Source organism: Stenella coeruleoalba (assembly GCF_951394435.1).
Source record: "Stenella coeruleoalba genome assembly, chromosome: 7".
NCBI classification, from domain to species: Eukaryota; Metazoa; Chordata; class Mammalia; order Artiodactyla; family Delphinidae; genus Stenella; species Stenella coeruleoalba.
Window position 1 is genome coordinate 113,916,943 of NC_137153.1, and position 11,804 is coordinate 113,928,746.

Sequence of the window (11,804 nt, forward strand, 5' to 3'; positions counted from 1 at the left end):
CCTAGCAGCTCTGGCCCTGGTGGGAGGGGGAGTGTGTGATCACAAGGCACCTGGAGCAGGTGTAGGTTTAGGCCCTCTAGAGGCATCTGCTACACAGTGGGGCGAGGCTGTAGGCAGAGGGGTGAGACACCTCCCTGGAGAGATGGAGGGGCCCTCCACCACTCTGTGACGAGGGGGGAGGACGGTGAGGTGGGTGGAGCACCATTCGTACATTCACCCAACCGTCCAAGCCGTGTTGTATGAGGACCTTCCACATTCAGGCCCCGAGCCGGGCACTGACACCACTGACGTCCCTGTCCTTGCGAAGCCGACGGTCTAGCCCATCCCACTCCACCCCCACCACACACACCCCAGCCATGCCTACTCCCCCTAATTCTGCCTGCTATTTCCCACCATAACTGGCTCATCCCTAAAACTCTAGAGGCTTCCTGAGCCCCACCCTCACCTTTCTCCCCCTCTGCATCCTCCTGGCAGCTGGGAGCAGCTGTGTCTTTAACTACCCTTAGCTCTGTCGCGGCCAGTCTCCTTGAGGTCCAGCCACGTAGTCCCAGCAGCCACCTGGAGGTCTCCACTTGGATGTTTCGCCTTGACCTCAGCACATCCCGAGCTGAATGTACCATCTTCCCCCAGGCCCCACATTGTTCCCCTTCTCCTAACTTCCCCATCCCTGGAGCAGCTCCACCATCTCTCACGAGAGTCACCCACACCCCCACCTGGAGCCATCTATGATCACCCTGTTTCCAGCTGGACAGTTCTCTCATCTAAACTTGCTTTCAAACTCAGCCACTATTCTTCTTGCTACTTCTTTTTAAGTTCTGGCCTCGACACTGTTCCCTGGATGACAGCATCAGCTCCTTAACCATTCCCCTGCCGCCCATGTCGTCCCCTCTCATCCGTCTTCCTCATGGCCAGGATCCTATAGGACTGCTCCACTGACAGTGCTTCACCCCTCACCCTAAGAATGAAATCTGAGCCCCCCAGGTTTCCGTCCACCACTGTCCTAGGTCTGACCCCCACCTCCCATCCCAGCCTCACCTGCCACTAAATCTCCCTGCTGAATTATTAGTGCTTCCTCAAACCCTAAGCTCTGCTTCCTTGCCTTTGCATATGCTATTCCCTCTGCCTAGAATACTTTTCCCTCGTTTTTTCTGCCTGGTAAACTCCTGTTCATCCTTCAAGACTTGCTCATGTGTCTCCTCTGGGATGTCCTTCTCGACCCCTTCAAGCCACTGTACACCTTGCATTTTAAACCTATTGACCCATTGGCGGTACTGGAGCCATTTGATCCTCTCATTATGTTATCTGCTCCTGGAAGAAGGGGTATGTGTCTCATTTATTACACAGTCCTCCCCAGCCACACATACACTCAAACTGAGCCCCCAGTACAAGCCTAGAGAAATAGCAGGCATGAGCAAACGCTCTTTGAATGAGTTTCTTGAAGTGAGTGGGCTGGACTCAATTGCTGAGGAGCCTAAGAAGAATGGGCCCCAGTGGCACTTGCTGTGAGGCTTGGGACCACCCCAGGGATCATGATGACAAGCACTGGGCCTCCATGGACATGTCTACGCTGGCTTCAAAGACACCAGAGACAAGAGTGAGAGCTGGGCCCTTATCTGGCTCCTTTTTGAAGCCGCGGCGCCCAACATGATCCACGATGGCGGTGGGGTGGGGGCAGGAAGGTGGACTGCCACGGGCTGCTGGTTCTCTCCCTTGAGCCCAACTCAGGGAGATGCCGGAGAAACCGACAGGAAGATTGGTGGACCACAGGACCCAACACTAAAGCTAGAAGGGGCTCAGTGAACAGCAACAGGCCAGAGGGAAAGAGCCAATGCTACAGGTGAGAGATTGCGTGGGCGAGCGGCTTTCTGGCTTTGCTCATTCTTCTGCCCCTCCCCCCCCCCACACACACACACTGCTCTGCATGGGGCATTTTCATCCTTTCACTATCCCTTCACCATTTTCATCCTTTCACCACCAAAACAACAGCTGGGCTGGACCCCTCCCTTCTCCCCACATCTTGGGCCAAGTAAGTGCAACCAGAGACACAGGTCTCAGGAAAGGTGGTTCTGGGGCAGAGGTCTTGGACACTTTCCTGAAGGTCTGAATTTCCTGATTGAGGAGGACACACGGGCAGAAGTTGGCACAGATTGGAACATCCAAGGTGCATCAATTCCTCTGTAACCCTCCTTGTCCTTCTCTGGAGGGAGCGCAAGGGTTTGCAACATTGACTGCACATTAGAATCACCTGGAGAGTTTTTAAAACTTCCTGTGCCCAGATCACAGAAAGCAGAATCTCTGGAGGAGGGACCCAGGAGCCAGTTGTTTGTCAAGCTCCCCAGTGATGTTAGTGTGCAGATGAGGTTAAGAACCAGCTTCCTTGCCACTCTGCTCAGCTCCATTTCCAGCCAATGGAGCTGAGAGGTCTAGGGAACAGTGAGTTCACATGGGAAAAACAGACGCCAGAAGAGCTGGTCCACCAAAAGGAAGACAAGAATCTAACCCACCAATACCAGAAGAAGCACTAATAGGCCAGACAGAACATGAGTTTAATATAAACAAAAAGTAGCCCTTGGGCTTCCCTGGTGGCGCAGTGGTTGAGAGTCCGCCTGCCGATGCAGGGGACATGGGTTCGTGCCCTGGTCTGGGAAGATCCCACATGCCGCGCGTGGAGCGGCTGGGCCCGTGAGCCATGGCCGCTGAGCCTGCACGTCCGGAGCCTGTGCTCCGCAACAGGAGAGGCCACAACAGTGAGAGGCCCGCGTACCGCAAAAAAAAAAAAAAAAAAGGTAGCCCTTAAGAGATATGGGAGGACACTGAAACAGGCAGGAGCAAGTTGTTTCAAGTAAGAGCCTAAAAGTTCTGAAATACTGACCAAAGAGGAAGAGAAACAGATAAATCAGCAGCTGCACTTGAAGATTTTAATACAGAAACTGTAGCCAAGTTGATAAAATACAAGAAAATATACAAGGCCAGCATTACCCTGATACCAAAACCAGACAAAGACACCACAAGAAAACAAAATTACAGGCCAAAAACCTGATGAACATAGATGCAAACATACTCAATAAAATATTAGCAAACCAAATTCAACAATACCTTAAATGGATCATACCCCATGATCGAGTGGGATTTATTCCAGGGAAACAAGAATGGTTCAACATTCACAAATCAATCAATGTGATACACCACATTAACAACATGGATAAAAAATCTTATGATCCTCTCAATACATGCAGAAAAAGCATTTGAAAAAATTCACCATCCATTTATGATTTTTTAAAAATCGCAGCAAAGGGGTTTAGAGGGGATATTCCTCAACATAATAAAGACTACATATGACAAACCCACAGCTAACATCATATACTCAACAATGAAAAGCTGAAAGCTGTTCCTCTCAAATCAGGGACAAGGATGCCCACTCTCACCACTTTTATTCAACATAGCATTAGAAGTCCTAGCCAGAGCAATTAGGCAAGAATAAAAAAAGGCATCCAAAATTGGAAAGGAAGAAGGAAAACTGTCACTATTTTCAGATGACATGATATTATATATAGAAAACCCTAAAAACTCCAGCAAAAACTGTTAGAACTAATAAATGAATTTATTAAAGTTGTAGTATACAAAAATCAATACACAAAAATCAGTTGCATTTCAATACACTAGTAATGAACTATCAAAAAGGGAAATTAAGAAAACAATACAGTTTATAATTGCATCAAAGAGAATAAAATACCTAGCAATACATTTTAAGCAAGAAGGTGAAAGGACTGTATGTTGAAAACTATAAGATACTGATGAAAGAAATCAAAGAAGACACAGATAAATGGAAAGATATCCCATGCTCATGGATTGGAAGAATTAATATTGTTAAAATGCTCATACTAGGGCTTCCCTGGTGGCGCAGTGGTTGAGAGTCCGCCTGCCGATGCAGGGGATACGGGTTCGTGCCCCAGTCTGGGAGGATCCCACATGCCGCGGAGCGGCTGGGCCCGTGAGCCATGGCCGCTGAGCCTGCGCGTCCGGAGCCTGTGCTCCGCAACGGGAGGGGCCGCAACAGTGAGAGGCCCACGTACCGCAAAAAAAAAAAAAAAAAAAAAAAAATGCTCATACTATCCAAAGCAATCTAAGGATTCAGTGCAACCCCTATCAAAATTCCAAGGTCATTTTCATAGAAAGAGAACAAACCTAAAATTTGTGTGGAACCACACACAAAAAAAATAGCCAAAGCAATCTTGAGAAAAAAGAACAAAACTGTAGGCATCATGCCCCCTGGTGTCAAACTTTATTACAAAGCTTTCATATCCAAAACAGTATGATATTGGCATAAAAACAGACATATAGACAATGGAACAAAATAGAGAGCCCAGAACTAAACCCACACATATATGGTTGATTAATTTGCAACAAAAGAGCCAAGAATTTATAATGGGTAAAGGACAGTCTCTTCCATAAATGGTGTTGGGAAAACTGGACAGCCACTAGAAAAGAATGAAACTAGACCACTATCTTACACCATACACAAAAATAAAATGCATTAAAGGCTTAAATGTAAGACCTTAAACCATAAGACTACTAGAAGAAAACATAAGCCGTAAGCTCCTTGACATAGGACTTGGTGCTGATTTTTTGGATTTGAGATCAAAAGAAAGGCAGCAAAACCAAAAATAAGTGTGACTACAAAAAACAAAAAAGCTTCTGCACAGCAAAGGAAACCGTCAACAAAATGAAAGGCAACGCACTGAATAGGAGAAAATATTTACAAACCGTATGTCTGACAAGGGATTAATAGCCAAAATATATAAAGAACTCATACAACTCATTAGCAGAAAACCAAACTATCCAATTAAAAAATAGAAGATCTGAACAGACATTTTTCCAAAGAAGGTATACAGATGGCCAACAGGTACTTGAAAAGATATTCAACATCACTAATCATCAGGGAAATGCAGATCCAAACCACAGTGAGATATCACCTCACACTTGTTAGGATGGCTGTTATCAAAAAGACAGAAATAACAAGTAAGTGTTGGCAAGGATGTGGAGAAAAGTAAACCCTTGCGCCCTTTGGTACAAATGTCACTTGGTGAAGCCACTATGGAAAGCAACATGGAGGTTCCTCAAAAAATTGAAAATAGAGCTACCATATGATCTAGCAATTCCACTTCCGGGTATTACCTGAAGAAAACAAAAGCATTAATTCAAAAAGATCTATGCACCCCTGTGTTCATTGCAGCATTATTTACAATAGCCAAGATATGGAAACAACGTAAGTGTGCGTCAGTGGACGAATGGATAAAGAAAATGTGGTGTATTTATACAATGGAATACTACTTAGCCATAAAAAAGAATGAAATCTTGCTGTTTGCAACCACATGGATGGACCTTGAGGGCAATGTGCTCAATGAAATGTCAGACAAAGAAAAACAAATACTGTATGATCTCACTTACATGTGGAATCTAAAACATAACAATAAGGACCTGAATCAAGATGGCGAAGTAGAAGGACCCAGAACTCACTTCCTGCCACGTACACATCAAAAATACATCTACAGGACCTAGAGTCTGTCATACAGAGTCAAGTAAGTCAGAAAGAGAAAAATACCATATGCTAACATATATATGGAATCTAAAAAAACAAAACGGTTCTGATGAACCTGAGGCAGGACAGGAATAAAGATACAGACGTAGAGAATGGACTTGAGGACATGGGGAGGGGGAAGGGTAAGCTGGGACGAAGTGAGAGAGTGGCATGGACATATATACACTACCAAATGTAAAACAGATAGCTAGGGGGAAGCAGCTATGTGGCACAGGGAGATCAGCTCGGTGCTTTGCGACCACCTAGAGGGGTGGGATAGGGAGGGTGGGAGGGAGACGCAAGAGGGAGGGAATATGGGGATATACGTAGGCATATAGCTGATTCACTTTGTTACACAGCAGAAACGAACACAACACTGTAAAGCAGTTATACTCCAATAAAGATGTTAAAAAAAAATCCATCTACATGTGGAACAATTCTTACTGAAAACTAACTGGAGACTAGCAGAAAGGCTCCCGTACTAACAAAGCTGTAAGATACAAGCAGAATCAGGCAGGAGGGGAAAAGAAGCAATAAGGTCAGGACCTGTGTCCCCAGGAAGGGACTCAGAGGAAAAGGGAGATTAGATGGGTGGAGACCCTCCCCGGGGGTGAGCCACATAGTGGGCATTCCAGCCCTGGGGTCCAATAAAGGGAAGATGAGCCCCTTGGCTGGTTGGAGGGCCAGTGGGACTAACAGGAGAGCTGTGGGAAGCCTGGACTCTGCTCATGAGGAGTGCACAAATGCTCGCTTGCCCCCAGAGTAGGGCAGAAAGGGCAGATGGAAACAGCCAGCTGGCTGGATTGCTTCCCCCTGCCACCCCAGTGCGCACCCGCGCCTGAGCCAAGCAAAAGGTGCTCCAGCACCCTTTGCCTCACGTTGCAGCTCCACACGGGGGCAAGGGCTGCCACAACCAAGGAAAAAGCTCGGGCCATGAGACGCCGTGTCAGCTCGAATGCTAAGTGATGACTTAGTGGGGAGGGGGCAGCCATTACTGACGATTGCACAGGGAGGCCATCAGAGGCACTCCAGATCTCTGACGGCAGCCAGACCACCACACCCCCTGCCCTGACCCTCACCAAATGCCCACGCTGGCCCCCCTTACTCCAGCACTGCTCCCCTCTGGGACTGAGGGTGCTGGGCCTGGGAGGGGGAAGAACTCGCACTTAAAGGGAACTGAGCCAGGTCAGAGCCAACCCTCAGGGCTTCTGCTCCAGCAACTTGGGACCTGACCCCACCCCCAACAGGGTGGTGACATCCACTGAGTAGAGGGCTCCAGCCCTAGCCCCTCCTTCTCCAGCCCCAGCTCCTACCAAGGAGATAGCTGCCAGAACACCTTGAGGAAAGACGTGACTTACGTTCATGTCAAATCCAGCTCTCCCACCAAAGCCACTGGGCACATGCAGACGGTACAGGGAAACTACCACATAAGGACACCCCTTCAAGACCACCATAAGTAACTGTTTGACCTAATTCCATAGAGACAGAGAAAGATAGGCAAATGAAAAGACAGAGGAATTTGTTTCAATTGAAAGAGCAAGAGAAAGCCCCTGAAAAAACAACAAATGAAATAGAAATAAACAATTTACTAGATAAAGAATTCAAAGCGGTAGAATAAGATTGCTAACTGAGTTGGGGAAAAGAATAGATGAACACAGTGAGAAGTTTAACAAGGAACTAGAAAATATAAAAAGGAACCAGTCAGAACTGAAGAATACAATAACTGAAATGAAAAACACTCTGGAAGGAATGAACAGCAGACTAGGTGATACAGAAGAAAGCATAAGTGATCTAGAAAATAGAATAATGGAAATTACCCAATCAGACAGCAAAAAGAAAAACAAATTTTAAAAAATGAAAACAGTTTAAGGAATCTTTGGAATAAGATCAAGTGTACCAACATTCACATTATAGGGGTCCCACAAGGAGAAGAGAGCAAAGCGGGGGCGAGAGTCAAAAATGTATTTAATGAAATTATGGCTGAAAACTTCCCAAGCCTGAAGAAGGAAACAGATATCCAGGTACAGGTAGCACATATGGTCCCAAACAAGATGAACCCAAACAGACCCACACCAGGGCATAATTAAAATAACAAAAGATAAAGAGAGGATTCTAAAGGCAGCAAGAGAGAAACAAAGAGTCCGTTACAAGGGAACCTCCATAAAGCTATCAGCTGATTTCTCTGCAGAAACTTTGCAGGCCAGAAGGGAATGGCATGATATATTTAAAGTGCTGAAAGGGCAAAACCTGCAACCTAGGATACTCTACCAAGCAAGATTATCACTTAGAATTGAAGGAGAGGTAAAGAACTTCTCAGATAAACAAAAACTAAGAGTTCATCAATACTAAACTGACCCAAAAAGAAATGCTAAAAGGACTTTTCTAAGGGAAGAAGAAAAGGCTATAACAAGAAGTATCTATAGAAAAGGAAAAATCCCATTAATAAAAGCAAACATAAAGGCTGAAGATCAACCACTTAAATAAGCTAGTATGAAGATTAAAAGACAAAATTGTAAAAATCAACTATAACTAAAATAATCAGTAAACAGATAAACATGAAGATGTAAAATATGACATCAAAAATGCAAAGTGAGGGGGAAGGGAGTAAAAAATGTAGGTCTTTTAGAATGTGTTTGCACTTAAAGGACTACCTAGTTAAAACAAATAGATATCTAAATTAGGATATTGGGATTAACACATATGCACTACTATATATAAAATAGATAACTAGGGCTTCCCTGGTGGTGCAGTGGTTGAGAATCCGCCTGCCAATGCAGGGGACACGGGTTCGAGCTCCGGTCTGGGAAGATCCCACATACCGCAGAGCAACTAAGCCCGCCCACCACAGCTACTGAGCCTGCGCGTCTGGAGCCTGTGCTCCGCAACAAGAGAATGCCATGACAGTGAGAGGCCCGCACACCGCGATGAAGAGTGGCCCCCGCTCACCGTAACTAGAGAAAGCCCTCGCACAGAAACGAAGACCCAACACAGCCAAAAATAAATAAATTCATTTAAAATATATATATATATATATCTTTAAAAAAAAATAGATAACTAACAAGGATCTACTGTATAGCACAGGGAACTCTATTCAATATTTTGTAATGAACTATATGGGAAAAGAATCTTGAAAAGAATGGAGATTATATATATATATACACATGTATATATATCTATCTATCTATATCTGATTCACTTTTCTGGACACCTGAAACTAACACATTGTAAATCAACTATACTCCAATAAAAATAAAAAATAAAACAGATATAGTTTTAGGTCAACATGTGTGAACCCCATGGTAACCAAAAATCAAAAACCTATATTAAATACACAAAAACAAGAGAGAAATTAACACAAGCATACCACTAAAGAAAATCATTAAACTACATGGGAAGAAATAAAAGAAGAAGAAGAGAACAGGGAAGACCTACAAAAACAACCAGAAAACAAGTAATAAAATGTAAGTAAGTATACACCTAAAAATAATTACTTTAAATGTCAGTGGACTAAATGCTCCAATCAAAAGACATAAGGTGGCTGATTGAATAGAAAAAAGCAAGACCCATCTATATGCTTCGTACAAGAGACTCACCTTAGAACTAAAGACACACAGAGACTGAGAGTGCAGGGGTGGTAAAAGATATTTCATGTAAACAGAAACAACAAGAAAGCTGAGGTACCAATACTCATACCAGAAAAAATAAAGTCCAAATCAAAAGACAAAGAAAGGCATTATATAATGCTAAAAGGATCAATACAAGAGGATAGTATACTTGTTAACATATATGCATCCAATACAGGAGCACATAAATATATAAAGCAAACATTAATAGACATAAAGGGAGAAAATTACAATGTAATAATAGCAGGTGCTTTAACACCCCACTTGCATCAACGGACAGATCATCCCAACAGAAAATCAATAAGGCAACAGTGGTCTTAAATGACACATAGACCAGTTGGATTTAATAGATATCTACAGGACATTCCACCCCAAAACAGCAGCATACACATTCTTTTCAATTGCACATGGAACATTCTCCAAGATAAATCCCATGCAAGGCCACAAAACAAGTCTCAACAAATTTGAAGACAGAAATTATATAAAGCATTTTTTTTCTGACCACAATGACATGAAACTTGAAATCAATTACAGGAAGAAAAATGGGAAAAGCACAAACATGTGGAGACTAAACAACATGCTATTAAAAAAAACAATGGGTCAATGAAGAAATCAAAGAGGAACTCAAAAAATACCTCAAGACAAATGAAAATGGAAACACAACTTTCCAAAATCTATGGGATGCAACAAAAGCAGTTCTAAGAGGGAAGTTTATAGTCATACAGGCCTAACTCAAGAAATAAGAAAGATCTCAAATAAACAATCTAATCTTCCATCTAAAGGAATTAGGAAAAGAACAAACAAAGCCCAAAGTCAGCAGAAGGAAGGAAATTATAAAGATGAGAGAGAAAAATAAATAATAGAGACCCAAAAAAGACAAAAGGAAAAGATCAATGAAACCAAGAGCTAGTTCTTTGAAAAGATAAACAAAATTGATAAACCTTTAGCCAGGTTCATCAAGAAGGAAAGAGAGAGGACCCAAATAAACAAAATAAGAAGTGAAAGAGGAGAAATAACAACCAATACCACAGAGATACAAAATATAATGAGAATACTATGAAAATTATATGTCAACAAATTGGACAACCTAGAAGAAATGGACAAATTTCTAGAAAGACACAACTTTCCAAGACTGTATCAGGAAGAAATAAACAATCTGAACAGTCCAGTCACTAGTAGTGAAACTGAATTTGTAAAAAACAAACAAACAAACAAACAAAACTCCCAGCAGGGCTTCCCTGGTGGCACAGTGGTTAAGAATCCACCTGCTGGGCTTCCCTGGTGGCGCAGTGGCTGAGAGTCCGCCTGCCAATGCAGGCAACACGGGTTCGTGCCCCGGTCTGGGAAGATCCCACATGCCGCGGAGCAACTGGGCCTGTGAGCCATGGCCCCTGAGCCTGCGCGTCTGGAGCCTGTGCTCTGCAAAGGGAGAGGCCACAACAGTGAGAGGCCCGTGTACCGCAAAAAAAATAAAATAAAAACAAATAAATTAAAAAAGAATCCACCTGCCAATGCAGGGAACATGGGTTCGATCCCTGGTCCAGGAAGATCCCAAATGCCGCAGAGTAACTAAGCCTGTGCACCACAACTACTGAGCCTGTGCTCTAGAGACCGCGAGCCCCAACTACTGAAGCCCATGTGCCACAACTACTGAAGCCTGCATGCCTAGAGCCTCTGCTCTGCAACAAGAGAAGCCACCACAATGAGAAGCCCGTGCATCACAAAAAAGAGTAGCCCCCCCCTGCTCTCAGCAACTAGAGAAAACCCATGTGCAAGTGAATACACAATGCAGGCAAAAAAAAAAAAAAAAATTAAATAAATAAATTTAAAAACAAAAATCTCCCAGCAAACAAAAGTCCAAGACCAGATGGCTTCTCAGGGGAATTCTACCAAACACATAATGAAAAGCTAATACCTATCCTTCTCAAACTATTCCCAAAAATTGAAGAGGATGGAACACTCCCAAATTCATTCTATAAGGCCACCATTACCCTAATACCAAAGACAGACAAAGACACTACCAAAAAAAAAAAATTTACAGGCCAATATCTCTGATGAATATAGATGCAAAAATCCTCAAAAAAATAGCAAATTTAATTCAACAATATATAAACCATACACCATGATCAAGTGGGGTTTATTCAAGGGATGCAAGGATGGTTTAATATTTGCAAATCAATGTGATACACCATATTAACAAAAGGAATGATAAAAATCACATGATTCTCAATAGATGCAGAGAAAGCATTTGACAAAATTCAACATCCATTCATGATAAAACTCTCATCAAAGTTGGTATAGAGGGAACATATCTCAACATAATAAAGGCCATTTATGACAAACCCACAGGTAACATCATACTCAACAATGAAAATCTAAAATCAGGAACAAGAAAAGTATGCCCACTCTTGCCACTTCTATTTAACATAGAATTGGAAATCCTAGCCACAGCAATCAGACAAGAAAAAGAAATAAAAGGCATCCAAATTGAAAAGGAAGAAGTAAAAATGTCACTATTTACAGATGACATGATACTATATATACAAAACCCTAAAGTTTCCACCAAAAAAAAAACTATTAGAATAAATGAATTCAGTAAAGTT